The following is a 19,505-nucleotide window of genomic DNA, read 5'->3' as shown; positions in this document are numbered from 1 at the left end:
TGACATGATAATGGGCAAAGAAGCAATTAATGGGTACATGCACCTGTTCTGACTTGATCCTCAGGCTCATCTTCTCGGGGGGGGGGGGGGGGGGGGGGGATCGGGGTTGTCCAGTCCGACCCAATATCTTTAGACTTTACACTCTATGTTGTACTCACTGTGAGCACAACTGCTTGAGACCATCTCTCGCTCTATGTATACGTACCATTTTAGCGCTGTTACTAAGTACTAGGCCTTACAAGAAAATTTTCCTGATAGACCTTCAAATTCCCTGCATAGACATAGAGTTCAATTCAAACATTCTAGCTACCCTCATCCACCACTAGGGGGAGCTTAGGAGCATTCGCATATACTATTGAATTTATTGAGAGCTTTATAAGTCTGTATGCATTGAGCTCCCCCTAGTGGTGACTGCAAGCAACCAGAAGTTTTCTTTCTAACATGGCTCCATCCACCATCCAGATATATTATGAAATTAATCAGCACAGACCTTTGGTCCTAGTTAAAAATAAATCAAAATGGTGATCAAATATGGACATTCACTTTAAGACCTTTTTCCAGAAGTGTAAACATAAACTGCTCAGGATCTGCTTAGTTTGTTAATCACATATCTTATATTTCTTGGCATACAGTTAAGGCCAAGGTTGGCAGTTTTATTGATTTCACCAAAGTAGGAGAAGCTAGCTACTTCCACCCTCCCTCACTGTCATCACTGAAATATACTTCCCAGCATCCCTAGTTTACAAAATAGGTAATGACAAACCCTTGAGACGTTATATGTTATAAATGTGGGTGAAGGTTCTGGTCTGACACATCCCTGATATGTGCATTCAGAAACATCCGGTCAACGATAACAGATCATGTCACAGGCATAGATTCAATCGAATATGTTTCTGTGAGAGTGATGGCAGGGGACTGCCAGGCTTTGAAAGAACAGGAAGTAGATGTCTGACAGCTGGCTGTTGTCAGCTATCTTAGTTCTCATAAAGCTGCTTTTTCTGTCATTGGCTCACCCAGAGGGCCTGAGAAAGGGAGGGAGTGGACCCTCTGGGTGGCCCCATGACAGAAAAAGCAGCTTCATCAGAGCTAGGATAGCTGACCATGGAAGCTGCCAGACAGCTACTTCCTGTTCTAGAAATTAAAGGCAGAATAAGGCTGGAGCGCAAGAGCAGATCTTGTCTGCCCGATAATTAGCCCGTGTAATATGGCCTTTAAAGGGGTTTTCCAACTAAAAACATTTATCACCTATCCATAAGATACGTAAAAAATGAATAATCACTGCCGCTTAATTTATATGGGACCGACGGAGACAGCCGAGAGTAGAAATGTGAGGACTAATGCCACATGACGGCGGGTGACCCTTTGGGCACTGTAATGGCTGCCACTAGTAGTCGTCACCCTGTTACTTGCGTGGGAGATCCAGATAACTCAGAAATGACTGAAGAGTGGGGAACTAAGGAACTATTCTTCTATAGGGGAAGGCCACTATAGTCATGGATTGTTGATGAGTAAATTTCAGCTTTCCTCAGGGACAGTCTTAATTTTAGCATCTGTCCTAGGGATAATTTCTCCTTGCAACGTCCTTGTCTTTTTTTTTAGAGCGTCCAGCTGCAGCGTCAGCTCCACACTCCTATAAGTACGCTGGGTAAGGAAACTTGTCAGAGAACCGTATATACTGTTCCTAGTCACCCAGATGTTAAAAATTCTACCAATCCGTTTCTTGATTATATCTATTCCTAGGAAATCTTGGTGACAACCCCCTAATGTCGGCCATATTGGCTGTCAACCTGCTTTCTTAGAAAATAGAATGTTGAATCTGACTAGTTACCCCGCAAAATGGAAGTGGGGATGTGTCATAGGATCATTTGCCAATCAGGAGTTAGGGAAAGCTGAGTCACAACCCCCCAATACCAGCGATATAGTCTGTCATCCAGCTTTCCTAGACACCTGACTGCCAAGTCTGCCTAGTTACGCAGTAATAAAAGAGTGAAGGTAAGTCAATGGATTGCTAGACAGGTTTGCCATTCAGGAGTCTAGTAAAGTTGAGTGACAAGTCCCCTAATGATGGCCATATTGCTTGTTACTCAGCTTTTCTAGACAAGGAATGTCAAATTTGCCTAGTTATGCTGCAATATGGAAGTGGAAATATGGCATAGGAACATTCGTCAGATATGCCATTCAGGAGTCTAGGAAAGTAGAGTGACAGCCCCTAATAACAGCCATATATGCAGTCATCCAGCTTTCCCAGACACCTGACTGTCAAGTCTGTCTAGTTATGCAGTAATATATCAGTGGAGGTAAGTCACTGGACAGATTTGCCATTCAGCAGTCTAGGAAAGGTGAGTGACTACACCCTAATGATGGCCATACTGGCTGTATTCCTGCTTTCTTAGACACCTGATTGTCAAATCTGCCTTGTTACGCAGCATAATGTAAGTGGGGATCCATTGCAAGATCATTATACAGGTTTGCCATTCAGGAGTCTGGGAAAGCTGAGTGACAACCCCTTAATGACTGCCATATGGACTATCATCCAACTTTCCTAGACACTTGACTGTCAAGTGTGCCTGGTTATGCAGCAATATGGGAGTGGGGATGTGTCGTAGGATCATTTGCCATTCAGGAGTCAGAGAAAGATGAGTCACCCCCCCCAATAACAGCCATAAAGGCTGTCATTCGGCTTTCCTAGACACCTGACTGTCAAGTCTGCCTAGTAACGCAGTAATATAAGAGTGCAGGTAAGTCAATGGATCACTAGACAGTTTTGCCATTCAGGAGTTTAGGAAAGCTGAGTGACTACCCCCTAATGATGGCCATTCGGTAGTCACCCAGCTTTCCCACATTCTGATATATAACCAAGAAACAGCTAAATAGGATTTTTAACCGAAGGCGACTCAGGGCTGAGATTTACCGCAATATTTTTATTTTGGGGGTAAATGCTCCTTAAATATTAAAATGGGTCCAAAAAAAAAACCTGAGCTTTAATGTCGGGGGAGTTTTTTTATTTCTCATTTTTTTCTCTCTTTCTCATTTGGCTGGCAGGGACGGGAGAGAAAGAAAGAGAGAGAGAGGAAGAGGAGGGGGAGGAGGAACACAGAGTCAGATAAAACGTGAAGAGCAGCGGAGGCACAACGTGCTGGATGGAGCCTCTTATCCCGGGCACCCCGGACCCGCACTACAACCACAGCAGCTGCTCCTCCAGACAACCCCTAGGGCACTGCCCCCCTATCAGGAAAAAGAAGTTCTTTATCTCCAAGTGAGCTCCAAAGTGCCGGCACACGGGATGGGAACCACTCAAGGTAATTGCTTCTTGTTTTATGTCTATAGGGGAGAATGGGCAGATGTGGGCACTCATAGAAATGCCAACGTTCAGACCTCACCAGTCGTGGCATGAGAGATCGCTCATATAAGAGTATAAAGCTGAGGCGCATCTGCACATGTAAAGAGTCTGCCCGTAGTGTGCCGCCCTTATCAAACGTAACGTAAAACACGTGCGTTGCGCCATTTTGCAGTAGTAGCGCCATCTAATGGCACGTAATAGGGGCGTAGGTGTATGACAACCACGAGTTGGCGTAAGGAAGGCTCTTGTATCCCGAGCGTTGCGCCAAATGTATAATGTGTCCTGCATTTCTTGACAGATTTGGCGCAACTTTGGCGCTTGTTCTTATTGGCAGGGGGCCATGCTGTATATGACTTGTAGGTAACCTGTATTTATAAGACTATAGGCTGGGAGGGCATGCTGATGCTTGTAGTTCTACAGCAGCCGGACGGTGGAAGGATTGACAGGTTTCTTGCTACGCATGCTGCAACTTGTAGTTCTACAACCCCAGACAAGTGATAAGAAGTTGAAAATAAATCTGCAGGACTCAATGGTCTTCTTATTTTTCTTTGTTTTATCAAGTCGTCAGATACCTCCAGTTTCTGTGCTGCCAGGCATCTTTATAGGAGGATCATGTGGTTTTTATTGGGATATTAAGCTGGCACTATATGGGTTCAGTGTAACTTGCGCTATTCGAGGGCATTGATACTGGCACGATATGGGACATTGGAACTGGACGATGTTTGTGTACACTGAGGCTGGCATTGTATGGGGTATTAAGGCTGGCACTTTATGTAGCATTGTTATAGGGCATTGTGACTGAGACTATTATAAGGGCATTGTGGCTGGAGCTGCATGGGGAGCTGTGGCTGGCACTGTTATAAGTGAACTGTGGCTGACACTGTTATTAGTGAACTGTGGCTGGCACTGTATGTGGCACTGTGGCGGGCACTGTAATGACTGAATTGTGGCTGGCACTTTATGTAGCACCGTGGCTGGCACTGTTATGGGCGCCTGTTGGCTGGTACAGTATTGAGAGACTTGTGTCTGGCACTGTATGTGGCACCATGGCCGGCACTGTTGTGAGGGACTTGTGTCTGGCACTGTATGTGGCACCGTTGTGAGGGAATTGTGTCTGGCACTGTATGTGGCACCGTGGCCAGCACTGTTGTGAGGGAATTGTGTCTGACACTGTTATGGGCACGTTGTCTGGCACTTCAGCTGCTGCACACCTTTTTAAAAGTAAAAATCACCTTATGCAATCAATACCTGATATAAAGTTCCTGTTTTCTATTTAAAATGAGGTTCTGCAGCAGCTGAGGTGCGTATAATACAGAATAATGGAACAACTACTATAAAAAATAAGAATATTAGTCTCCTCTGGTTCCCTGACGTGTGAAATAACATTACACCTGCAGCCTCCTGCTTTTCTATGGTGACTTGTAATACTCTTATAATTTACAGTGTGGGGGAAGGGCATTATTTTGTATTCTGCATCGTTTATGTCCGCTCCTGGTTTATAATCTGTAAGGGTCGGATACAATGAGTACACAAGGAGGATTAGTGTAGTCATTATTATAATGAAACGGACATTAACATAGGGCTGTCAATCATCCTGATACCCGCAGGACATGCCGTGGCTGAGAGCAGCCTTCCCAGAAGTGCCAGGGGTTTTGGGTGAGAGTTGCCAGGTTTGGTCCTTAGATCCCAATATGGGGGTCGGGAATGTTGGGAGCGGAGTCACTGTATGATCTATAAGATCGCTGTGATGTAATATATGATGTCATGGTGTGTACCTGCCCTGATGTCACATGGAGCAGTGATATATATGGCACCCTGGCGGCTCAGCTGTAGGCTGAAAAAATTCAAGGCCTGTAAATGATTCACTCTTCAAAATTCTGTGGTGATAAATTTCTTAATATCTTAATATATGTTTATAGCAGTTGGGGCTCAGATGTTCTGATACAAAGCTCCAAATCCCCTGCATAGATATAGAGTTAAAGAGGATCTGTCACCAGTTTATTAATTCCCTAATCTAATAATCGCTACGAGGCCGATAACTACAGTGCAAATTGTATTTCAAAACATTTATTATTTGCAAAGTTATGAGCATTTTTCTAAATATTCTAGTTTGGCTATACTTGCCAAATGGGAGGTGACTCTTTTTTTTACTCTGGGCGGTGCAATGTTTTCTGTATGACGCTGTCCAATCAGCTTACAGCACAACGTGATCTTATAGTATACAGTTTCCATTCCCAACTGTGTTTTCAACTGGTGATATCTCTGGTTGTTTCACTGCGATCCTGGTGTCCTATGAAAGATTAGAATCTCCTCTTTCTTATGACACCAGAACCGCTGTTCTAGGTTGTCCACAGCCGGAGATCCGGCTATTTGAAGTGATCCCCCGTCCCTCCAGCCTCAGTCTCTCACACTGTGTGAAGCAGCTTCATGCTGATAGGACGGCGTCAGAGGCTTTGAGGAAGCTCCACCTCAGAAGAAGAGCTGGTGTTACCTCCTACTTGTCTAGTATAAGCTCATTTGCATACTTAGAAAAAAAAACCTCATAACTTCTAAAATAATAAACTTTTTGGGACATAATTTTCACTAGTATTATCAGTGTGACAGCGCCTATTAGATAGCTAGGAGATCGGGAATTACTAAACTAGTGACATCCACCACTAGAGGGAGCTCACTGCATACTGTATATACTACTCCCTATGAACGCTATAATAAATCTGTATTCAGTCAGCTCTCCCTAGTGGTGAATATTCGACTAGGGCCACACGGGGTCTTTGGTTGTGACACGAGTCATGTGGCCAAAGATCGCGGCGTCGCCCTGGCTGCATCACAGGTAATGAAAGTCAATATGGCTGCGTTGTTAACTGCTCAGACTGTTCTTTGTGATGGATAAGACTTACAGCTGTAAATGATCCGGGCTCTAGACAGATATGGAAAAACAATCACATTTATTTACAAATACAATGAAGCCCTAAAATAGGCACATCGATGTCTTGTCTATCTATCTATCTATCTATCTATCTATCTATCTATCTATCTATCTATCTATCTATCTATCTATCTATCTATCTATCTATCTATCTATCTCATATCTATCTATCTCATATCTATCTATCTCATATCTATCTATCTATCTATCTATCTATCTATCTATCTATCTATCTATCTATCTATCTATCTATCTATCTATCTATCTATCTATCTATCTCATATCTATCTATCTATCTATCTATCTATCTATCTATCTATCTATCTATCTATCTATCTATCTATCTATCTATCTATCTATCTATCTATCTATCTATCTATCTATCTCATATCTATCTATCTATCTATCTATCTATCTATCTATCTATCTATCTATCTATCTATCTATCTATCTATCTATCTATCTATCTCATATCTATCTATCTATCTATCTATCTATCTATCTATCTATCTATCTATCTATCTATCTATCTATCTATCTATCTATCTATCTATCTATCATCTTTCTATGTATCTCTCTCTCTCTCTCTCTCTCTCTCTCAGAGAGAAGTGTCATAGATTTTGCATGGGGTCCCGGCTGCTCGTTCCCCCTCTGGAGAGATGAGACGGAGGGGTCTGGCCTTCTTCCAGTGAATATTATATTATCTGTGAGCAGTGACGGATATGTCGGTTCTGTCTACATTAGAACTCAACCAGCATCAGCGCTGTTACTTGTCATCTGCCGTTAATACGCTGCCACATAATATATAACCTCCTATATATAAATGTATCCCAAGAAAAAATTCAAGAACTCAGATTCCAATCATACTTGAGATTCTTAAAGGGCCAGTAACCCTAAAGTCAGTGGCTTAGAAAGTGCAGTAGCGTTCTAACAGGAGCGGCTGATATTAGTCACAGATCTGTATATAAATGTACCTGGAGGTTCTTAGCACTGGACATATGTAACATAAAATAGAGTCAACCTCTAGACACAATGAGATGGCTGATAACAGCGAGCAGTAGAACACATTTACCTAAACAGCAACTGGCGATCGGACAGACTTTAAATGTTGTATATAAAGTGCCATTTTATTGCAAAGCAACACCATCAGACCAAGATACTAGCGCATATGAGTACCTGCAGCAATGGTGCTTACAATCTAATTTCCCTGCTTCTGACTGAACACGTGCTCTGACTTCTGCTTCTTGCTAACCTACAGAGAGTAGAGGAAGGGGCTAACACATGACTGCAGGATCAGACTACACAGGGTTTGTTTGTAGTCTGCAACCATGGAAACACATAGGTCTGCATAGGACCTGTATACACAAAACGATAGAATATTATTTGCTTTTTTGTTTTTTTTTGTTTTAGCAGCACAAAGCCTTTAAGCTGACATAAGAAAGCAGACGGCATTTGGATCAGGAAGATAAGTGGCTTAGACATATCCGGTACTGCTTATCTCTGGAAAATTATAGGATCGGATGTGTTGAATTAAAACCTATCCTATCCCTGTGTCCCAAGATGTCGGGTAACTGGCGGCAGTCCACATAGACGCCGAAACAGGAAACTGCCGGACACTTCCCAAACGAAGAACAAATATGTCCCAGGATGGATGGCTGGCAAGGTGAGTGTGTCCGCAGCTGGCAACGTCTGCTGGCACCTATACACATCAGATAGAAGCTACTGGCAAAACCCTAATGTGTGCGGGCAGCTTTAGCCAATACCAGAAGCTTCTAGTGAATAGGCTGTAATGTCACGAACAGTTCAGCTGTGTGAATGAGATGTTAATTATAATGAATCTCTACGTGATTACATCTCCCGGGATAAATGCGGAGTCCTGGAAGGCGAGAAATGTACTAGAAAGTAACAGATTGGTGGAGATTATTGTCAATGTTGTAAGTGGCGCAGAGTAAAGGGGGTTTTACACTGGCCGATTATCGTGCAGACGAGCAAACGCTCGATCATCTGCTGATCATATCGGTTTAAAAAAAGAGAAATATTATCGTTGTCGGCAGCGCATCTCGGTGTGTAAACAGGGAGACGCTCTGCCGACATGATGTTCCAGGTCCAGTAAATGAGAGTTATTCTTTGTGCAATGAAGTTTTACAATTATTAAATATACTTCACAAGATCTCTGCTTGTTGTCATTCAAAAGGAACTTTCATTGTTTACTTGTTACAAGACCCAGCTCTGATAACTGTAACAAGCCGTGCACCCGTGTGTCTATCACATGACCAGGACAGATTTTTATTCACTGGGAGTGAATATGGAAGGTTCTTATTGAATGACAGCAAGCAGAGATCTTGAAAATGTTGAAACTTAGACAAAGAGAGACTTTTATTGGCTGAAGTTGGAATACCCCTTTAAGGAGCAAGTATCATCTGTTTGAGTGGAATCGCATCAATTGATATTAGCATCCATGTCGGTGCTGTGGAGCCATAAGGGCCAGGGGGTATCCAAGGGGGGTGGTTGTGGGGTCAATCTTCCCCTTCACTCCTCAGACTTTGCTGAACCCTAGGAAGAACTGACCACATGTATTTATTTGTCTTCAATAGAAGCTGTATAAATCCATAGTGGTGGCCGTAGGCAGCCAGGATTTTATCATTTCTTTATACCGTAGCTATTAGGGGAAGAGGGGATTTGGAGCTCTGGATCAGAAAAACGGAGCTTTGACAGCTATAAAGATAAATTATAAAATGATTCAGCACAGAAGTTTGGATCTAATGAAATCAATCAAAAAAATTACAGTTTACAGATACAAACCGCATTACTAACTTAGACCACCAGGGATGTACTCATTTACCCCTTTACTGCCCTAGACCATCACAGATTATACGGGACACTGCTGGCAGAATAATTTATATGGGCACTCTGCTAGACCTATTATTTTTGAGGGCACTCTGCTGGAACTATTATTTTTGAGGGCACTCTGCTGGCTATGATGGAGCTTATAATGGGGACTTAGCTCTGTTCATGGGGGCTGTCATTATATGGGCACATTATTTGTGTACTGTATAGCAGCATTAATTATTTGTACAGTATTGCAGCGTTCGTTATGTGTACTGTATGGTGACATTAGCTATGTGTACTGCATGGTTGCATTATGTATATGTACTGTATGGTGGCATTATGTATATGTACTGTATGGTTGCATTATGTATATGTACTGTATGGTGGCATTATTTATGTGTACTGTATGGTGGCATTATTTATGTGTACTGTATGGTGGCAGTAGTTATGTGTACTGTATGGTGGCATTAGTTATGTGTACTGTATGGTGGCATTAGATATGTGGACTGCATGGTGGCATTATGTATATGTACTGTATGGTGCATTAGTTATGTGTACTGTATGGTGCATTAGTTATGTGTACTGTATGGTGGCATTAGATATGTGGACTGCATGGTGGCATTATGTATATGTACTGTATGGTGCATTAGTTATGTGTACTGTATGGTGGCATTATTTATGTGTACTGTATGGTGACATTAGATATGTGTACTGTATGGTTGCATTATGTATATGTACTGTATGGTGGCATGTATATGTATTGTATGGTGGCATTAGATATGTGTACAGAATGGTGGCATCTGGTGCCAGTGCATTTATTTGTATGTGTGTGTGCACCCCCTGTGCATAACCATACTTGTGAACCCCCATTGACAAACTCCCACATACACAACTGGTTAAGATCCCTGGACGATGAGGACCCCTATGAACCTCCCACTGAGGAGGAGGTAATTATGTCCAGTGCTTCCAAATTTCGATTTATCTGACCCCTGGTGTACTGTATTATCTGCCATTTGGTATACTCTGCTTTAGTATTTTCCATCTCATCTTTGTACATCACTTCATTCTGCTCGTGTAATAGAATACAGTATTGGCATTGGCGGAGCGGTACGTGCGTTCACATCCCAAACCTTTGAGGCCTTTAAGAATTTTTCTAATTAATTGTTCATTAACCCATCAGTTCTGTTCACCGGGGAGCGAAGCTAAATGTTTGGCTGCATCAGATGCCTGGCGGTAAGAGATAATGCTTCACAGATTCATCTAGCCCTCAGGGGTACATTAGGATTGCAGGGGAGACATCACCTTCGTCTTCCCTGCATTTCCTTCTGCACAGATCGCCGTTAACAGTCAATTATTAGCCAATTTACTTTTCATCTCTGTTACCTGTGCTCTATAGAGGAGGGCAATACCTGTATTATGTATGCGACCAGGGGCATGACGATGGGGCCCTACAGCCAAAGAATGGGAACTCCACTATGACCGTGATGACTATTTCCGCTTCCACCGCCTCTCCCCTTGCACAAGCCGTTCCTCTCTCCCCCTCCATCATCCACAATGATCACTAACTGCCCCCCACCTCTGAGAGGAGATGGGCCCTATTAATGTTTGGAGCCCACAGCAGCTGATACACCTTCAACCATGGTAGTTACACCCATGTTATCACCTGAGATGTCCACAAAAGTAGACAGTGGGGTCCAAGATGGAGGATGGGAATAAAGACAGTATTATTTATCTGTATAGGGCCCCTGATGCTTCTGCGAGCAGCCCTGGCACAGGCAAACATGGGCAAATGCTCAGGCCAATTGGGCTTGAGTGGTCCTTGGCAATCTGGATAACTATGGTTGTCAAAGTAAGTGTTGAGTAGACAGGAAGCCCACCATGACTCAGCCCAATAGCCGAAATGTGCCTGGAGCCAGCCCTGTATACAAAAGCAGCGTACGGCTATGAGGATGGAGGGGACACATGCTCACTGCTGTCTAATCCCAGGGAACCTTGGTGTACAGATAAGCAGGCTGTCAGGTTGATATAGCTGCGGGTTCAGCCTCTTTTTGCTTGAAGTGATATTGCAAGTCCTGGACTGCGTTCTGACAGTTCTCCCTGTCACGTTTCCAGCTGGCTGAACATTTTATTAAGTGGATTTTCTGTTCCTTTATATTACCATAATACCTCGGCAGAGTTTCCACGCTTGGATGTAGGTGAAGAGAATGTATCAGCGCAAGAAATCTGTTGTATCTACTATATACCAGGTGATCACATAAGATCCTACATTCATTCCTGACGATTACTTCTTTTTATATGTAACACGACTTGCGCTTGTACTTAACAATGTCTTCTTAGAACTGGAAGCAGCCGGGAATATCCGGAGAAAGAGACGCAAAATCAATTAGAATCCTTTGTGTCTTAGGGTTTTTTATGTACAGGATCCACATCATCAGAAAATTGCAACTGTAAGGGCGGGTTCACACATAGCGGAATTTCACTTAAATTCCGCTGCGGACACTCCGCAGCGTTAATCCGCAGCGGAGCCGTTTCTCCATTGACTTTCACTTTAATTTAGCAGTGTTCGTTTACACGATGCGTACAATTCCGCTGCGGAGCATAGGCTGCGGAGCGGAATTTGGTGTCCGCAGCATGCTCTGTCTGTTGCGGAGCAGTGGCGGACTGGTTGCGGACTCATGGCGGAATTTCTCCATTGACTTCAATGGAGAGTCAAAATTCCGCAATGAAGTCCGCAGATCTTATGTGTGCTGCGGAGCGTATTGTTTTTACTACCATGACATTTCTTCATTCTGGCTGGACCTATGTATTTCTAGGTCTACAGCCAGACTGAGGAAGTCAATGGGGCTCCCGTAATGACGGGAGCGTTGCTAGGAGACGTCTGTAAATAGTCACTGTCCAGGGTGCTGAAAGAGTTACGCGATCGGCAGTAACTGTTTCTGCACCCGGGACAGTGACTACCGATCTCAATATACATGTATCTGTAAAAAAACATATAAGTTCATACTTACCGAGAACTCCCTGCGTCTGTCTCCAGTCCGGCCTCCCAGGATGACGTTTCAGTGTAAGTGACGGCTGCAGCCAATCACAGGCCAAGCACAGGCTGCAGCGGTCACATGGACTGGAGCGTCATCCAGGGAGGTCGGGCCGGATGCCGAAAGAGGGACGCGTCACCAAGACAACGGGCGGTAAGTATGAATTTCTTTGACTTTCACTAGGGAAAGTGCTGTCCCTTCTCTCTATCCTGCACTGAATAGGGAGAAGAGAAGCACTTTTCCTGCAGTCCGCAGCGGCCAGTCCGCATCAATTTTCTGCACATTTTGTGCAGATCCGCTGCAGAATCTGCAACGCAGATTCTGTGCGGCATTGATGCGGACAGTTGCGGAGGAAATCCGCCACGTGTGGTCATGCCCTTAAAAGCATTTTCCCTACATAGATTATTCAGCTGAAGATAGATAGATAGATAGATAGATAGATAGATAGATAGATAGATAGATAGATAGATAGATAGATAGATAGATAGATAGATAGATAGATATGAGATAGATAGATAGATAGATAGATAGATAGATAGATAGATAGATAGATAGATAGATAGATAGATAGATAGATAGATAGATAGATAGATAGATAGATAGATATGAGATAGATAGATATGAGATAGATAGATAGATAGATAGATAGATAGATAGATAGATAGATAGATAGATAGATAGATAGATAGATAGATAGATAGATAGATAGATATGAGATAGATAGATATGAGATAGATATGAGATAGATAGATAGATAGATAGATAGATAGGAGATAGATAGATAGATATGAGATAGATAGATAGATAGATAGATAGATATTATTGTCATATATCAGAGAAGGAGAACCTATGAGATAGAAAACAGAAGGTCACTAATGTCGTTCTTGCACTTGACTTGGCCCCTGAGCCTCTGGGCCCCATAGTAGCTGTTACGCCCATGGATAGATATAAAATACAGGACAGGAGCAGCACATTGAAGACCAAGAAGTTGGTCACTATCTATCTATCTATCTATCTATCTATCTATCTATCTATCTATCTATCTATCTATCTATCTATCTATCTATCTATCTATCTATCTATCTATCTATCTATCATCTATCATCTATCATCTTCATATGACAGGTATACAAGGGAGCATGCACAGAGGTTCCAGTTGACTACGTTTTAAGTACTTATAGGAAACTGAATAAGGGTCTTAGAAAAAAGATTCGCCTCTGTAATCTCGCCCTCATTTGAGAAGGACAACGTCCGCAGCTCGAGTTACCGCCTGGCTCGCAGCAGCTTCATAACACTTTAATGTCTGAGAACATTCAGCTTCTGTCAGTCTGCTCAAGTGGTGTCCACAAGACAAGACTTCACACCAACTCAGTGCCGACTCCAAGTACCGGACAGTAGGAGACATCATGTCAACGAATTACATTCTGTCCGTGTTATGTTGTGAATGATGCTGAGCTGCAATACCTGATACAGCCAGTAGATAAGAGTGGCGCTGTTTCTGGTAGAAAGAAACATAAAAATATTGGGGCTCACCTGCACGACATATAGAAATAGGAAACTTGATCCAGTTATGTAAGACAATGTCCTGACAGATTCTCCTTCTCGCCTACTAATACAGGGGTCTGGTGGGCAATGGACTGTTACCGGTCTACTTTTGGGGTAAATGTCACTAGGACAGGTCCCTCATGAGTATGAGCATGTTTAGGACGCCTATACACTAGAAAATTACTTTTTCCAGCCACTACTCCATGTACTGTATCCCTTCTTTATATTAAAGTTGTTCATCCTGAGCCACCTGTTTCATGTCAGCCCTTATAGCCACTATAATGACTGCTATAAGTGGTTGTTACTTTTGGAAATGCAGCATGTTTTAGATCGAGATAATTAATCTTTGAATAGAATACTAGGAGACTTCATGTAAGAGGATGTCTCGGGGGGCTTACATTTTCAGTTACCTTTATTTAACCTTTTAATAATGAAGCTGTTTAGTCTTAAAACAAGAAAAGCTGTAACTTTATAATATAAACTTAGTTTCTATAGTGCACCGTTCTCCAATTCTCTGATTGCAGCCTGCAGTGTAAAGCATGGAGGTTTTCATTGTAGTTGTCATGGCTACAAGTGTATATGTAAATACACTTTCTCCTCTAGTCTTCGCTAGATATATTGCTTATATACATGTATTACATATACAATATTATATGTATAGTAAGATCTTACGCATTTACAATAGAGATCTATACATATCCCTGAACGTAGCCATGGCAACCAGAATAAAATCCTCCATTCTTTACACTGCTGGCTACATTCAGAAAAAAAACTGGAAAATAAAATGGGGCATAACAGAAATAAGTGTTTTATTACAAATTAAACTTTTTTTTATATTTCAAGACTAACATTTTTTTTTAAATAAAAAATGCGCAAAGTTTAATTATGACTCCTTTAAAGAAAAACTCAACTTGTACAACATATTTTCCACATACCACAAAATTAACGCACTACAAACTTTGCGTTACATATCTTGTATATTTTGTAATTATGTGATTTTTTTATTCTCCGTTCAGACAGAAAGCTAAATGCAAAGTTCTGTTGGCTTCCTGTGACTACAGAGCAGTGCATTGTGGGAGCTCAGGCCCACAGTAAGAGCTCAGCCGTTACGTCACATGTCAGACAGGTGGGAGGAGCTAATCTACATATAGATTCCAAGAAGAAACCAGAGTTTTTACTTTCGCTTCGGGTGTGAATACAGAAGAAAATGGCCTGCAGCTCAAAATCCGTACAAGAGGCGCAAAGAAAAGTATTTACAAACTAATTCCCCCTTTTATGGAGATTTTTACTGTGACAGGTTGTTGAAAAGTGGAGTGTTCCTTTAAGGGTTCGATAACTGGGCGCAGGCCCTTCCGTGGAGCCCCAAACAACGAGGCAGAAGCACAAAAAAAATCTCAGGCGGAGGAAAGAGCTGATGACTGCGAAACATATCAGGAACATCAAACCTTAAATCCACCCGAGGCTCCGGCTAATCCGCTTTCCAACTGAAAGCGTCATGTACGTTTTACTCTGCTTTAATTGATCACCTCGTCTCCTCTGAAACTCTGCCAGGAAAGTCTCAGAGCCATTAAAATATTGATATAAATTTAGCAGCTATAGTCTAAAGAATTTTTTAAAAATTTGTAATTTTTTTTTTTTTAAAAATAGTTCCATGATTTAGTGCGCTCCACTAATACGGTCCCCAGTGTAGATTTATAATGAGGCAACTTCACATAGGACATCATAGCTGTAAAAACGGCGCGTCCGCTCGGGCCCACGGAGATAATTGTAGCAATTTTCTTCGAGAGAAACGTCATCGTTCTTTCTTGTGTTTAAACAACGTCAGTAGGAGATGAACTTTGTTTCTGTCGTGCTGCCGGTCCCTGTAGGGACTCTGGGAGGGAGACAGCGCCGTCTCGTACCTCACACACCGTTCGCCTCGGGGCTCACCGCTTCCATCACGCTGCAATTGAAACCCTGTGATTAAGCCGTGGAGCAGAATTAAAGCTAGAACCGGTGGCATTGGCTATTCATTTCTTCCCGTGTCTCTGCAGATCCGCTGCAGGCAACAGATTGCTGTACGGAGATAGCTCGGAGGCATTTATTGATGTAAGCGGTAATTACGTATATTATATTTTGGATAAAAACGTTTCGTTTTTTGTCATTTTGTTGGAGTCCATCAGGGCAACTCGTCTGCCTGTTGATTAAGAAGAATTCCAATAGACTAGAGTACGACAAATAACAAGTCCTTCCTACGGTTGGTTGGATTTGCCCTAAATGTCTCATTGGTTGGGGTTCAAACACTGGGACCATCAACGATCCTGAGAAGGAGCTGCCGGTCCAAAATGGAGAAGTCTATGGGAAATACAAAAACAGCGGTGTGAGCGTGCTCGGCTGTTTCCATACCTCCCACATACATTAGTTGAGGGCAAAGGCTCATGTGTGGCCAACTCACTACCCGAAACCTGACTGGGCAGCCCCTACGTGGTGGAGGCCTGGCAGTCATTTCCATAAAATTATGTGGGAAAATCTGTTTAAACTGAGCACGCCCACTCTGCTGTTTTTGTGTTTCCCATAGACTTCTTCAACTGGACATCTTAGCGGTCAGACCACCCACCGGCTTGTTTTATAGAAAATGGGGCCCTGGACAACCACTAATGTAGGGTCCCCACACTCTAACAGTTCTTGTAAAATATAGTACATTACGTATGCAGCCATCTTGCCCAATGATCACAGTTGCTAACATTAAATAGGACCTTTCACCATGGCTATAACACTGCCAACTAAATGGACCTCCAAAGTGCCAGTCAGTCCTGGAAAATATGTTACCACAAATGTTCCTTTCCTCTGTGAGCCATTCAGTAGAGCTAAGAGGGGTCAAATGACAAACAGATAGACAGGACACGCTCCTTTTAGTCCACTCACTGGCACATTCCCTACTTGCTAAGGCCCCATGTACACGACCGTAAAATAGCCCGTAATTACGGGCCCATTCGTTTCTATGGCCGACGGAAACAGTTTCCCGTATATGTACAGGTAGGTGTCCGTGCCGTAGAAACGTTCCGAAAAAAATAGGACATATCCGATTTTTTTTATTTTACGGACCGTGCTCCCATACTTTATAACGGGTCATAATTACGGGCGCTGTCGTGTGCATGGAGTCTAAATGTCTACACAGAGATTACCGTATTTTTCAGACTATAAGACTTTAAGAAGTTTTTAGCAAGAATAAGAATTAGTAAGAATAATTAGATCGCTGGTACAATAGACTGCAATACATGGATGAGTTACGGAAACAGCGTGACTTACTGAGCTACGCTATTTCCATAACTCCCATAGTAGTGAATGGCAGTTACAGAAGCAGCGTAGCATGCGAGCTACGCTGTTTCCGTAAGTACTATTCAGTTTTGTGGGAGTTACGGAAACAGCGTAGCTCAGCGAGCACTCAACTGTTTCCGTAACTCCCGACCACCTAACAGGATGTAACTCAGGATCAGTACAGGATAAGTAATGTAAAGTATGTACACAGTGACTCCACCAGCAGAATAGTGAGTGCAGCTCTGGAGTATAATACAGGATGTAACTCAGGATCAGTACAGGATAAGTAATGTAAAGTATGTACACAGTGACTCCACCAGCAGAATAGTGAGTGCAGCTCTGGGGTATAATACAGGATGTAACTCAGGATCAGTACAGGATAAGTAATGTAAAGTATGTACACAGTGACTCCACCAGCAGAATAGTGAGTGCAGCTCTGGAGTATAATACAGGATGTAACTCAGGATCAGTACAGGATAAGTAATGTATGTACACAGTGACTCCACCAGCTGAATAGTGAGTGCAGCTCTGGAGTATAATACAGAATATAACTCAGGATCAGTACAGGATAAGTAATGTAATGTATGTACACAGTGACTCCACCAGCAGAATACTGAGTACAACTCTGGAGTATAATACAGGCTGTAACTCAGGATCAGTACAGGATAAGTAATGTAAAGTATGTACACAGTGACTCCACCAGCAGAATAGTGAGTGCAGCTCTGGGGTATAATACAGGATGTAACTCAGGATCAGTACAGGATAAGTAATGTAAAGTATGTACACAGTGACTCCACCAGCAGAATAGTGAGTGCAGCTCTGGAGTATAATACAGGATGTAACTCAGGATCAGTACAGGATAAGTAATGTATGTACACAGTGACTCCACCAGCTGAATAGTGAGTGCAGCTCTGGAGTATAATACAGAATATAACTCAGGATCAGTACAGGATAAGTAATGTAATGTATGTACACAGTGACTCCACCAGCAGAATACTGAGTACAACTCTGGAGTATAATACAGGCTGTAACTCAGGATCAGTGCAGGATAAGTAATGTAATATATGTACACAGTGACTCCACCAGCAGAATAGTGAGTGCAGCTCTGGAGTATAATACAGGATGTAACTCAGGATCAGTACAGGATAAGTAATGTAAAGTATGTACACAGTGACTCCACCAGCAGAATAGTGAGTGCAGCTCTGGCGTATAATACAGGATGTAACTCAGGATCAGTACAGGATAAGTAATGTAATGTATGTACACAGTGACTCCACCAGCAGAACAGTGATATGCAGCTCTGGAGTATAATACAGGATGTAACTCAGGATCAGTACAGGATAAGTAATGTATGTACACAGTGACACCACCAGCAGAATTGTGAGTGTAGCTCTGGAGTTAGGCCTCGTTTACACGAGCGTGATATACGTCCGTGCGACGCGCGTGCTTTTCACGCGTGTCGTACAGACCTATGTAAGTCTATGGGGGCATGCAGACAGTCCGTGAGTTTTGCTCAGCGTGAGTCTGCTGAAAAAAACTCACGACATGTCCTATATTTGTGCGCTGTTCGCGCATCACGCACCCATTGAAGTCAATGGGTGCGTGAAAATCACGCATGTCACACGGAAGCACTTCCGTGGGACGCGCGTGATTCGCGCAACAGCAGTCAAACTCTGAATGTAAACAGAAAATCACCACGTGCTTTTCTGTTTACAAACATCCAAACGGAGTGTCATAATGATGGCGGCTGCGCGAAAATCTCGCAGCTGCGCATCATACGCTGATGACACATGGAGCTGTTAAGTGCCTTTTGCGCACGCAAAACGCCGTGTTTTTTGCGTGCGCAAAACGCACACGCTCGTGTAAATGAGGCCTTAAATGCAGGCTGTAACTCAGGATAGTACAAGAAAAGTAATGTATTGTATTTACAAAGTCTCTCAACATTTTATGTAGATAATATATATGTTTTTATATATATGTATATATATATATATATATATATATATATATATATAAAATGAATGTTCAAATGTGGACATTAACTTTAAAGGTTTTTTTTCTGACTTAATATTAATAGCCGATCCTTAGGAAAGACCATCAATATTTGATCGGTGAGGGTCGATTCTCGACACCCTCACCGATCAGCTGAGTGATGAGCTTGTTTACCCGGACAAAGTGCCATACAAACAGTTGTGGCTGTGCCTGGTACTGCAGCTCAGTCCCATTCTGAGCTATTGTACTAGGCACTGCCCCAACCCTATATACGCCATAAACAATGAAGAGGACCCTTCACTCAGCTGATCGCCGTTGCTGCTGGGAGTCAGACCACCACTGATCATATAATAATGGCCGACCTTAAGGATAGACTTTGAATATTAAAGTCCCAGAAAATCCCCTTAAACATAGACGTGGTGGGTCTGTGTAACCTGCAATCATTCCCTTAGTGGGGACCATGGCAGTCCATGAAGTTGAGACTATTACTACAACGCTCTAAATGCTTTTCCAAAGTGCCAGTCAGGGACTGGAAAATCTCTTA

General features: G+C 42.6%; 2 protein-coding genes across 4 annotated transcripts in view; both read left to right on the top strand.

Annotated features, from left to right (window-relative positions):
* The first annotated feature begins 3,056 nt into the window (after nucleotides 1–3,056).
* Nucleotides 3,057–19,505, top strand: part of KLHDC8B (kelch domain containing 8B) — a 71,581-nt gene continuing 55,132 nt past the window's right edge. The window contains exons 1-2 of one of the 3 annotated variants that reach the window (XM_075831702.1): nucleotides 3,057–3,299; nucleotides 7,680–7,929. The gene's annotated coding sequence lies outside the window, so the exon portion shown is untranslated. Of the gene's footprint in view, nucleotides 3,300–7,676; nucleotides 7,930–19,505 lie in introns of all 3 variants that reach the window. The other 2 variants (XM_075831701.1, XM_075831703.1) reach the window with 2 other exon arrangements.
* PRRT3 (proline rich transmembrane protein 3) overlaps nucleotides 12,207–19,505 on the top strand; it is a 296,142-nt gene continuing 288,843 nt past the window's right edge. Inside the window, exon 1 of the mRNA XM_075831693.1 lies at nucleotides 12,207–12,280. The gene's annotated coding sequence lies outside the window, so the exon portion shown is untranslated. The remainder of the gene's footprint in view (nucleotides 12,281–19,505) is intronic.

This window comes from Rhinoderma darwinii, chromosome 7, assembly GCF_050947455.1.
Source record: "Rhinoderma darwinii isolate aRhiDar2 chromosome 7, aRhiDar2.hap1, whole genome shotgun sequence".
Classification (NCBI taxonomy): domain Eukaryota; kingdom Metazoa; phylum Chordata; class Amphibia; order Anura; family Rhinodermatidae; genus Rhinoderma; species Rhinoderma darwinii.
The sequence above is the reverse complement of the archived record's forward strand: the minus strand, read 5'-3'. Positions and strand labels throughout refer to the sequence as shown.